Genomic DNA, 12,902 nt, shown 5'->3' with positions numbered 1-12,902 from the left:
ATTTACTGGCTATTTGGATATTCTATTTTGTAGAAAGCTGTTAAAGCTGTTTATCCATTTTACTATTGTGTTTTCTAACTTTTGGAGGATTGACTTATAGAAATTCCTTATATATTCCAGATATGAGCTCTATTGTTGAATATATGCACTGAAAATACCTTGTCTCCCACTCTTTGTCTTGAATTTTTTTTTTTTTCTTTTTGAGTTGGAGTCTCACTCTGTCACCCAGACTGGAGTGCAGTGGCCACTCCCAGCCACCACAGCCTCGACCTGCTGGGCTCCGACAATCCTTCCGCCTCAGCCTTCCAAATAGCTGGAATTACAGGCATGCGCTACCACGCCCGGCTGATTTTTTTATTTATTGTAGAGATGAGGTCTCGCTACCCAGGCAGGTCTCGAACCCGCGAGCTCAGGCAATCCACTCACCTCAGCCTCCCAAAGGCACAGGATTACAGGCTGAGCCACCGAGCCCGGCTTGTCTTGAATTTTTTTATCTGAATGAGTTCCTTTGATGAATAGAAGTTTTTAATTTTTATGTGTCTATTTCACATTTTTTCCTTTATTGTTTGTGTTTTTGTATATGGTTAAAGAAGTCTTCACCTATCCCAATATCATAATGATACTCTGGATAGGTATGAGACAGAGTTCAAGATTCATTATTTTTCTTATGGACAATACCTGAGTCAGCATTATTTTTTTTAAAGACAACTATTTCACCACTACACTAAAAAATTACATTTATCATAAATCAGGTCATCATATATGTGAGGATTTGTTTCTGAACTCTGTTCTATTCCATTGTTCCACTTGACTCTCTTTGCAATAAGAATGCAGTCTTGATTATGGTAGCATTTTAAATTGGTTTTGATATTTAGTAGTGAAAGTCCTTCAACTTTAATATATTCCTTCAAAATTACCTTGGCTATCCTTGGCCCTTTACATTTTCATATAAATTTTAGAATTGTTTTGTCAATTTCCACCAGAAATAATATCTTCTCCAGGATTTTGGTTTACTTTTCTCGGTAATTTTCTCTCCATGCATTCTGTCTGCTTCAAATGATCTCCAATGCTTTCAAGTAGTTTTTTAACCATTTTTTTAGACTTGATCATTTTATTATGAGAGCTAGATGTAGATGCATGGTTTTCAATATACATAGGTGTATATATGTTTTTGTATTCACAAATAGGATCTGAGACTTGTGACATCCCAATAGCAATAAACCCATCTTGCACACAGATATTGCTTTTTAAATACAGAATCCAAAAGGAACCAAGTGTCTTTGGAGATATGACTGATTTGAGAGCTAGAGAAGCAAAAATACAACATGATTATAAAAAGTAAATCTGGCCGGGCATGGTGGCTCACACCTATAATTCCATCACTTTGGGAGGCCAAGGTGAGAGGATTGCCTGAGCTCATGGGTTCGAGATCAGCCTGGGCAACTTGGTGAGACCTCATCTCTACAATAAATCAAAAAATTAGCCGGGTGTGGTGGTGCATGCCTATAGTTCCAGTTACTTGGAAGGCTGAGGCAGAAAGATCATCTGAGTCCTGCAGGCCGAGGCTACAGTGGCCGTGAGAGTGCCACTGCACTCCAGCATGGGCAACAGAGACTCCATCTCAAAAAAAGAGAGAAAGTAAAACTATGTTTAAGAATGACAGATATCTGTCAGATGTCAGAGCATAAAAGGATATGTTTAGAGAATGGTGAATACATGCTCTTTACATAAACAGGTGAAAAATAACTGACAGAAAATACCACAAAAGCTGAAATCACAATATAGTACAGCCATATTAATAGCAAACAAAACAGTCTTCATGGAATTAAGTTTAACCAGAAATTTAAAAAATGGAATTTCAACAATAAAGGGAACAATTATAAGAAGAACATAACATTTCTAAATATGCATGCACTTGATAATATGACCTCAAAATACACAAGTGCAAAAGTTGCCAAAACTAGATAAATTTGTAAACAAAACTAGAGATTTTTTTAATGTGTCTTTCTAGACAAGTGAGACCTCATCAGACTGACATGCTTCTGGAAAGTCAAGGAAACTATCAAGAGAGCAGGGAGACTGCACACAGACTGGGAAAAAATATTTCCCAACTGTATGTCTGACAAAGGCCTGACATCGAGGATCTACAAGGAACTCAAACATGATGAAAAGAAAAAAACAAACAGCTCCATTACAAAGTGGGCAAAAGATATGAACAGACAATTCTCAGAAGACATACGAGCCAACGGATACATGAAAAAATGCTCAACCTCACTAGTCATCAAAGAAATGCAAATTAAAACTATACTGAGATACCACCTAACTCCAGTAAGTATGGCTATCGTAAATATCTCAAAAAACAACAGATGCTAGCAAGGATGCAACGAAAAGGGAACACTTTTACACTGTTGGTGGGAGTGTAAACTAGTACAGCCTCTGTGGAAAACAGTGTGGCGATTACTAAAATATCTAAAAATCGACCTTCCATATGACCCCGCAATCTCCTGACTGGGAATATACCCAGAAGGACTCAAATCACTCTATAAAAAAGATACCCGCACATGTATGTTTATCTCAGCATCATTCACAGTAGCAAGAACATGGAACCAACCATGCTGCCCATCAAAAGAGGACTGGATAAAAAAAATGTGATACATATACACGATAAAATATTATGCAGCCATAAAGAAGAACAAAATCATGAACTTCACAGCAACCTGAATAGACTTAGAGTCTATAATACTGAGTGATCTTTCACAGAAACAAAGAACTGATTATACGTTTTCACTCTCACTCATAGGCAGGCCTAAACAATTATCGTAATACTGTAAAAAAAAAAAAAGCACTGGCAGTAGCGGGAAACTGCCAGGAGGCAGGCAGAGAAGCAGGATTGGCAGTAGTGGAAGTCTGCCTGGGGAAGGGGGTGCACACCTCATCAACGAGGGTACCTGCATAATGAGCACTTGTATACCTAACCCTGAATTGTACCCCACATCTTTAAAATAAAAAAATTAAAAGTTAAAAAATAAAATGTGTCTTTCAATAATTAGTCAAAAATAAACAAAAAGCTTAGTAAATATGCTGGAGAATTTAACAGCACTAATAACCAAGTTAACTTTAATTGACACTTACAAGACATTGCACTACATAATGACAAAATAATGCATTATTTTCAGGTTTATATGGAATATTTATCAAGATGAACAACATGCTTACATATAAATTCAGTCTCAAGAAATTCAACAGTATTGAAATGTGTAGAGTATTTTATCTGACAAAAAAAAAACCTCAATCAAATTAGAAAATGCCAAGCCAATAACTAGAAACATCACCTAAATATATGGAAATTAATCAACATATTTCAAAATAAGTCACAAGTCAAAGAAAAAATTCTTTTAAAAAATTAGAAAATATTTTAACTGAAAAATAAAGCATAATATATCAAAATGTATGAGAGACAACTAAAACACCACTTGAAGGGAAATTAATTCCTTAAAATGTATACATTGGAACTGAAGACAGTAGAAAAAGGAAAGCAAACTAAACCTAAAGAAGATTTTATTTAAAAAAGGTATAAGGAAGGAATTGATAAAAAATAAAAGCAGCCCAGGCTCAGTGGCACAGCCTATAATCCCAGCACTTTGGGAGGCCGAGGCGAATGGATTGCCTAGCGAGCCCATTTGTTTGAGACCAGCCCTGGCAACTTGGCAAGATCTCGTTTCTATAACAAATCAAAAATTAGTCAGGTGTGGTAGCGGGTGCCTATAGTTCCAGAAGGCTAAGGCAGAAGGATCACCAGAGCCCAGCAGGTCGATGCTGGGGTGGCCATGAGCGGACCATGAGCGGACCACTGCACTCCAGCCTGGGCGATGGAGTAAGACTCAACTCAAAATAAAAAAAATAAAAGAAGACAACAATGAAACAGAAAACTAGCAAATAAAAAAACCAACAAAGCTAAAGATGTTTCTTTGGAAAGATTAATAAAGTTGATAAATTCCTAAGAAAGATAAGAAGAGAGAAATAGAAATTATCAATAAGAAAATAAAAGTGGAACTCATTACAAATCCTATAGACACTGAAAAGATATTATGAATAACTATATCAACTAATTCAACAACTATATTTACATATATAATTTAATTTTAGCATATTAACTAATAATTAAGTAAGACTAACCATTTCCACTTTACAGATAAGAATGCTGAGCTAAAATGATGTAGGTCTATTGCCCAAGGACACACAGCTGCTTAATATACGAGACTGTCTTTAAATTCCAGTCTCTCCCATTATAAAATCTATGTACTATCCATAGTCCCTTCCAGCCTCTGTTATCATGAGACTTTACCCACTGGTGAATTTTATGACTATAGAGAGGCCACAGAACTGAAAAACAAACTTTAACTTTAAAATACCTGAAAATTACAGATTTTCATTTGTTATATATGTTAACTAACACTAATTTGAGTGTTGTTGATAGAATCTCCCAGGAAAACTACATTGATAAAAATAATAAGCCGGGCACGGTGGCTCATGCCTGTAATCCCAATACTTTGGGAGGCTAAGGTGGAAGAATTGCTTGAACCTGGAAGTTCAAGACCAGCCTAGGCAACATAGTGAGACCTCATCTCTACAAAAATGAAAAAATAAAATTAGCTGGGTATGGTGCCGTGCGCCTGTAGTCCCAACAACTCAGTAGGTTGAGGAGGAAGGGTCTCCTGAGCCCAGTAGGGCAAGACTACAGTAAGTTGTGATCATGCCCCTGCACTCCAGTCTGGGTGACAGAGACTTCAACTCAAAACATAATAATAATAATGATCACTTAGCATACTATTCAACTTAATAACAGCATTCTGTGTTAGGCAATATCTAAAATATGCTTCTAGATATTTGAGAATACTACCAAATTACTGGAAAAATTTACATGATTCAACCTTATGTCTTCTTCCACTAAATTACCTAGAGAAACATTTTGTTTTTCTTATCAGACAAAAGAAAATTTCATGTTGGTCAGTGTCAAAATGATATTCATTCCCTTCAATTGAGTGAGTCTACTAGTAATTTTGCATTGCTAAGTGTAAAGCTACAGTTCTAGGCTCAAAAACAACTAGGAAGTAGAGAAACATGAATGAATGGATAAGACCCGCAGGCAGAGTATCAATGTACAAAATCCCCTCCAAACTCCGTCGAGGTTGTATGCACATACACACAAACACACACACATGCACACACATTCATGCACATGCACAGATCTGTTGTCTATTACCTGAACTCTGAAACTATGCCTGTATTATTTGGTAGTGATCCAATGCATTAGAAACCTTAGTCTATTAAATGAATTTATAATTGAATAAAAAAATAAATAGATAAAATCTAACATCATTGCAAAAATGTATTCAGTCTGCAGCTAAAACCTCGAGAGATTTCTGAAAAATGGAATATAGATTAAACAATGTGAGGTAAAAGCTGTGGTTTGTGCAGAAAGTTTAAGACTACATGGGAAGGGGAAGAGATTCTGAATGGAACCAGAAAATACCTCTTTGTTCATAGAGGCACTTTGGAGGGAACAGTGAAGCATAAGACCAACAGCAGCTTTAGATATCTACACCAATTATTCCAAGGCTAACTCTACTTAACATGAAACCCCACATAGGACTTCATAGTTTATCATTAATTGAGGCATTCTCATTTATGTACATTATGTCCAAAAACTTCCACTTAAGAGAGCCCCAAACACAGATGATAAGGAACACACCAAGCAGAAAAAATCAGAATGAAGAAAAGGGTATGCTGTTAATATAGATGATTCTACATGATGCTATAACCCTACATGATGTCATAAATTTTTTAAGCTTTTGAGAAACACAGATGTTTAAAATTCTAGGGCTTTTGAAAACATAAGTGAAGAACTTGCTTAACTGAAAGTACAAAAGTTGGAAACAACAAGTTGTTACTTGGCTCCTACTAGTAGAGATCTTTTTAAGAACAGAGCTAACCCCAAATGCAGAAAGATGCATAGAAAGTAGAACTGTTATCTATTGTGTTATTCCTATATCCTGTATGCCAGTTACCTAAAGCATAGTAAGTGTGGAGGGTATGGAGTGGAGTTTGGTGGGGTATGACACAATTAAGACTTCACAGGGGCTGTAAAAATGAATATTAATGCAAAGAACACTATACAGTGAGTACCCATGAGGCTACCCTGTACCTCTCCCAACTCCATACCTCTCCCCTTCCACAAACATTCAGTCACAGTGAACAGAGTTTTCTGTTTCTCTCCTTTCTCTCCCTCTATAGACTGAAAGGTCCCTCTGCTCCATTGTGAATTTGTGCTCCTAGACTATTTTAAACAAGGAAATTTTCCAGGCTTCTTCCTAAAACTGCTCCAACTGGCAACCGAGGTGTCAGCTCAGGGAATGTCTCTGATGGACTGAAATGTGATACAGTAGGGTTAGGTCTGGGTTCCACGCAAATGGTTTCCTTCCAGAGAAGAAACCAGAGGGGCTAGGGTACTGGCCAGATCACTCTCCTTGCACAATTCTCATCACCACTCCACTCAAAACAGCCGCCTCTGAGGAGAGGAGGAGGACTATGAAGACAGCTCTGATCCTGAGGCCCCTCACCCTCACCACTGTGATGAGCCCCTGTGGAGGTGAAGACATTGTGAGTGAGTGCACAGTTGAGGAATGTGAACTTAGAACTGTGAATAAATTTGCTGACATGTAGTAGTCTATGAAACCAGTTACCCTCAGTCTAACTGTTACACTTATTTTGCCTCCAAGAAACCAAAATCCCAGCCTAAAATCTAAACTTAGTAGACAAAACTGAATTCCATAATGTCTGCCTGTCAATGAAGTGTTAGCCAAGGGCATTATTTTCTTTCTAATGTCAGAGCCAAAAGATGTTTCTCTAAATATACTGCTTTCCTTTAGCAATAATTTATGCTTAGAAATTTCCTCAGTAAATACCCAATTCCTCAGTAATCCTGAGCAGAATATTGGTAGAAACATGGGCAATAAAGGCCATTCTGATGAGGTCTTGGGTGGAAATAAGAAGCACATTATTGGAAACTGGAGAAAAGGTGACCCTCGTGATAAAGTGGCAAAGAATTTGGCTGAACTATGTTTGTAGCCTAGTGTTTTGTGGAAGGTAAAACATGTGAGTAATGAAATTGGGTATTTGGCTGAGGAAATTTCTAAGCACAGTGTTGAAGATGAAGCTTGGTTTCTCTTGACTGTTTATAAAACATTGTGGGAGCCAGGCTTGGTGGCTCAGCCTGTAATCCCACGCTTTGGGAGGCTGAGGTGAGTGGATTGCCTGAGCCCACGGGTTCAAGACCCACCTGGGCAACTTGATGAGACCTCATCTCTACAATAAATCAAAAAAAATTAACCGGGCATGGTAGCACATGCCTATAGTTTCAGATACTTGGAAGGCTGAGGCGAAAGTATCGCCAGAGCCCAGCAGGTTGAGGCTGCGGTGGCCGGGAGCGGCCACTGCACTCTAGTCTGAGCGATGGAGTGAGACTCAAATTCAAAAAATAAAATAAAATAAAAATAAAACATTGTGGGAAGAAATAACTTAAAATGAAGATGTTAATCAAAAAAGCAGAACTTTAAATTTTGGAAAAATTTTCAGCCTATCCATACTGTAAAAAATTTGTTGATGGACCGCATGGTTGGTTCCAGGTTCTCGCTATTGTGAACAATGCTGCAATAAACATTCGTGTGCAGAGGACTGGATTAAAAAAATGTGGTACAAGCCGGGCTCAGTGGCTCAGCCTGTTATCCCACGCCTTGGGAGGCTGAGGTGAGTGGATTGCCTGGGCCTGCGGATTCAAGACCCGCCTGGGCAACTTGGCGAGACCTCATCTCTGCAATAAATCAAAAATTAGCCAGGCATGGTAGCATGCTCCTGTAGTTCCAGCTACTTGGAAGGCTGAGGCGGAAGGATACCGGAGCCCAGTAGGTGGAGGCTGCAGTGGCCGGGAGCGGCCACTGCACTCCAGTCTAGGCGACAGAGTGAGACTCCAACTCAAAAAAAAAAAAAGTTGTACATATACACGATGGAATACTACGCAGCCATAAAAAAGAACAAAATCATGAATTTCGCAGCAACCTGGATGGAACTAGAGTCAATAATACTGAGTGACCTCTCACAGAAACAAAGATCTGAGTAGTACATGTTCTCACTCATATAGTGGACCTTGAACATCTACCATAATACTATAAAAAAAGTACTGACAGTGGTGGGAAACTATGGGAGTGTAGGGAGGGGAAGGGAGGTGAGACTAACAGTAGTCAATATCTGTCTGGGGATGGGGAGACACCCCTTATTAACAAGGGTGCCTGAACAATGCACATGTGTATACCTAACCCTTAACTGTACTCCACAATTTTATAATAAAAAATGTTTAAAAAAAATTTTTTTTTTTAATTGCTTGGGAAAGAACAAAAATGATTAAAAGACAATTTGGTAAGGAAATCAATATGGATCGCCCATCTCAACAGAAGCAAAATGCTATTTGTCAAAACAGTGGAGAGATTAGTCAGTCATCTCAACAGAAACCAGGACCTATTGTCCAAGACAATGGAAGAATGACTCAAAAGTTATTTTGGAGATCACTAGGGTTGCCATCCCCAACACAGTCCTGGAGTGCAAGAGCCCTCATGAGTGAGGGGTCACTGTTAGGACAATGTCCAGCAGAGTTGTGTTGTGGGGATGAGGCTTGAACTCATTACCCAGGCGCAAAGCCACCACAGAGATGAGGCCACCATAAAGAATTACCATAGCAATGGAGCCACCCAAAGCCATGGAGGTAGTGTCACCTGGAGACTTGGAGGCCCAACCTTTGACCCAGTGGGTCCAGAAGGTGGGATTCCCCCATCCTAATGGGCCTAAAGAGCAAAACGTCAAGTCATAGAAGATTGTTCTTTAACTGTAAGGTTTTGGACTTGCTGGAGACCTGTACTCTTTTCTTTTTTCCTATTTCTCCATCTTGGAATGAATTTCTATCCTAGACCTGTCCCATGTTTGATTTTGCAGATTCACAGCTGGAGAGCAATTTGCCTCAGAATGAATTGTACCTTGTCTTACACATATCTGATTTAAATGATATTTAGATGAGACTTGAGACTTTAGACTTCTAAGTTGATGTTGGAACAAGTTAGGAATTTGGGGGCTGTTGGAATGGAATAAATGTATTTTACAAGCAAGAAGAACATAATTTAGGGAGACCAGAAAAAGAATGCCATGGATGGTTTATGACATTCTGTTACAGTCCCCAAACAGACTAAGACAATACAATATTTGAAGCACAGTCTCTTATGCTTTCTTATTTAATGAAGTTTTTTCTCCCCTGTATATCCTACCTGCCTACCCTTATCTTTCTACTCTAAAATGATCACTCATCAGCTGACCATGTGGGCACTTATGGCACAAATATCTACCAGACATATGGCACCTTTGATCAATTTACATATGAATTTGATGGAAATTAACTGTTCTACATGAACCTGGAAAAAGGGAGACAGTGTGGAGGATGCTTGAGTTTACTGATTTTACCTGGTTTGAATTACAGAATGCCCTGAGAAGCACTGTTGTGGCAAAAAGAAACTTGGACATCTTGATTTTAAAAATTCCAACTTAACACCTGTCATAAATAAGTGTCCATAGTTCTAATCATCTTCCCTGCATCTACCTCACATTCCAGGTTTCCTCTCTTTCTTCTCCAGAGATAGCTACTCTTCCCATCACTCTATATATTCTTCCCCCTTTCTAGTACATTTCTTGGCTAAGACACAAACCACTATGTATCCATTTAATCATAAATTTTCTTCCCCTAGGATCCATGAGACACTCCTTTATTTAAGGATGTTTCCAACCTCTTGAACTAAGTAGAGCACAAACGCACTTACACTCTCACACATATGCATGAACGTGCACACAAACACACTATGCCCTGTGGGTTCCCAAAGACAGGAAATTATTTTGTTTCATAGTAATAAAATGGAACCTGTATCTGGTGTAAAATACATCTGAAAGGACAGGAAATAATAGCTAGAGAATTGCAAACGGGAGGGCTCCCCCAGAATAATTAACAAACTCAAGGCATCGTTATCATAAATTCAAATAAGTGCATTATCTTCACTATAGAAATTCCTAAAGTGGCTGTGTTTCCCAAATCTTGTGATCCTGGGTGTTCCCAATACCCTCATCTGTCTAGTGGACAACATTTTTCCTCCTGTGAAGAATATCATTTGGTTTTACAATGGACGCCTAGTTGCAGAAGGGATTGCTAAGACAACCTTCTACCCCAAGAGTGACCACTGCTTCCTCAAGCTCAGTTACCTCACTTTTCTGTCCTCCACTGAGGATTTCTACGACTGCAAGATGGAGCACTGGGGCCTGAAAGAGCCCTCCTCAAACACTGGGGTATGTTTAAAACCTGTCATTATTTGTCCCAAGTCCACATTGTCTTGCTTTATACCCTTTAACCCTCTTTTCCACAACTTTGTTTTCTACAATTGCAAAGTTTTGTAATGATTGACTTCACCCTTCTCCCAAAGACTAGGTGCCGTGTGCATTTCAAATACACACATCATTCTCCCCATAGACACACAATGCCCTGTGACCTTATACATTTCTTTTTCTTAGAACCTGAGACTCCTGCTCCTCTGTCAGAGCTGATAGAGGCTGCAATCTGCACCCTTGGGTTGGCTGTTGGCCTTATGGTCATTGTTATGGACACCATCCTCATCTGAGGCCTGTGCTCAGGTGGTGCTTCTAGCCATCAAAGGGCCACATGAGCTTTAGCCTAGAAAACAGGAAGGTATCACACTGAGATACCACCTAACTCCAGTCAGAATGGCAATTATCAATAACTCAAAAAATAACAGTTGCTGGAGAGAGTGTGGTGAAAAGGGAATACTTCTACACTGTTGGTGGGAGTGCAAACTAGTGCAACCTCTATGGAAAACAGTGTGGCGATTCCTAAAAGCTCTAAATATCGACCTCCCATATGACCCCACAATCCCCCTACTGGGAATATATCCTGAAGAACTCAAATCACTCTATCAAAAATATACCTACACACGTATGTTTATCGCAGCATTGTTCACAATAGCAAGAACCTGGAAGCAACCATGCTGCCCATCAAAAGAGGACTGGATTTAAAAAATGTGGTACATATACACGATAGAATACTACACAGCCATAAAAAGAACAAAATCATGAACTCCTCAGCAACCTGGATGGAACTAGAGTCAATAATACTGAGTGACCTCTCACAGAAACAAAGATCTGAGTATCACATGTTCTCACTCATATAGTGGACCTTGAACATCCAACGTAATACTATAAGAAAAGGACTGACAGCGGTGGGAAACTATGGTGGGAGGAGGGGAAGGGAGATGGGATTAACGGTAGTCAATATCTGTCTGGGGACAGGGAGACACCTCTTATCAACAAGGGAGCCTGAACGAAGCATATTTGTATACCTAACCCTTAACTGTACCCCACAATATCAAAATAAAAAATATTGATATATAAAATAAATAAGTAAAAATAAATTTTAAAAATCGGTTATTCAAAAACCATGTATTATTTACCTTTTTACATTCATTCTTTGTTGATTGAAACTGTCTTTTAAATTATGAGTTTAGTGCTATTTCAGAATAGCTATTCTGTTTTATTTATTTATTTTATTTATTTATTTTTTAATTTTAAAGATGTGGAGTACAATTCAGGGTTAGGTATAAAAATGTTCATTATGCAGGTACCCTTGTATCCTGTTTTATTAATATACTTTATATCAATACCACTTTGTTTTATTATTATAGTTTTAGAATGCTTAATGTCTTTGTTTTTAGAATTATCTTACCTGCTTAATTTTTCAGATGAATTTTAGAATTATTTTGCAAAGTCCTGAACAAATTGTATTGGGGTTTTGATTGGAATTGTATAAGTCTATAAATAAATTAGACAAAATTTCTCATCTTTACAAAAAAAGAAAAGAAAACAGGAAGGTAAGGACTCAAACATAGTATGCCTGGAACAATGTTACTGGAGGGAGTAAAGCTACGAATTAAGACTTAGCATCCTGTATATCCAAATGTGTTTGAAAAAAATGTGGGCAAATTAAAGACTGGGCTGACCTTGAGACAGGAACGTGGAGCCCATCAACCTCATACTGTTTGCTGTTTCAGGTCATGGATCTTTACAAGAAAGAAGGTAAATTGTTCCCAGACTCCAGTTCTTTGTCAAAGCCTTGAGGTACGACTTAGACCCATTCTCTGTTCCAGTTCATCATATTTCTCCTTCCTCGCCCTTCTCCCCTCCCTGCTCGAGAAGAATGTATGGAGAATTTTCCCTTCCGAGATCACTTAGTAAAAAAGGATCTTACAAACTCTTTCAACTTAGTCTTCTATTCATTGTCTGTCTCTCACAAAGATACCTGGACCATCCCACTCAACTACATTCCTAGTTCTTAGTCACCCTAATGCAGTATCTATGCAGAAAAAAATATTTTTTATCCTGTGGTGTCTTTGTTTTATTTTTTTGGTTGTTTTGGGTTTGTTGTTGTTGTTGTTGTTTTTGAGTTGGAGTCTCACTCTGTCATCCAGACTGGAGTGCAGTGGCCGCTCCCGGCCACTGCAGCCTCAACCTGCTGGGGCTCCAGTGATCCTTCCGCCTCAGCCTTCCAAGTAGGTGTCTTTGTTTTAGACTGTTCTTTTTTTCTATCTTTTTGCTAGGGCTAATTGAGGTTATACAAAAGAATGTATTACCTTATGTTGGAATTCTAGCTGATATCATAGTACCTTAACATCTTTCTTAAGTTATATTAGTAGTACACAGCCAAAGTATCAAAATGATAGTATAACATAAAATCATGTTTTTTCCTGTAC

General features: G+C 38.4%; 1 pseudogene across 1 annotated transcript; it reads left to right on the top strand.

The window, feature by feature from the left end:
* The first annotated feature begins 6,588 nt into the window (after nt 1-6,588).
* On the top strand, nt 6,589-10,760 carry LOC110596659 (annotated as a pseudogene). Its single transcript, XR_002482615.1, has 4 exons — nt 6,589-6,664; nt 9,412-9,651; nt 10,134-10,431; nt 10,654-10,760. The product of XR_002482615.1 is annotated as an SLA class II histocompatibility antigen, DQ haplotype D alpha chain-like (transcript).
* Nucleotides 10,761-12,902: the final 2,142 nt, after the last annotated feature.

Source organism: Carlito syrichta, unplaced genomic scaffold (assembly GCF_000164805.1).
Source record: "Carlito syrichta isolate Samal-C Ts95f unplaced genomic scaffold, Tarsius_syrichta-2.0.1 Scaffold312028, whole genome shotgun sequence".
Classification (NCBI taxonomy): domain Eukaryota; kingdom Metazoa; phylum Chordata; class Mammalia; order Primates; family Tarsiidae; genus Carlito; species Carlito syrichta.
Note: the sequence above shows the minus strand (reverse complement) of the source record. Positions and strands in the feature narration are given on the sequence as shown.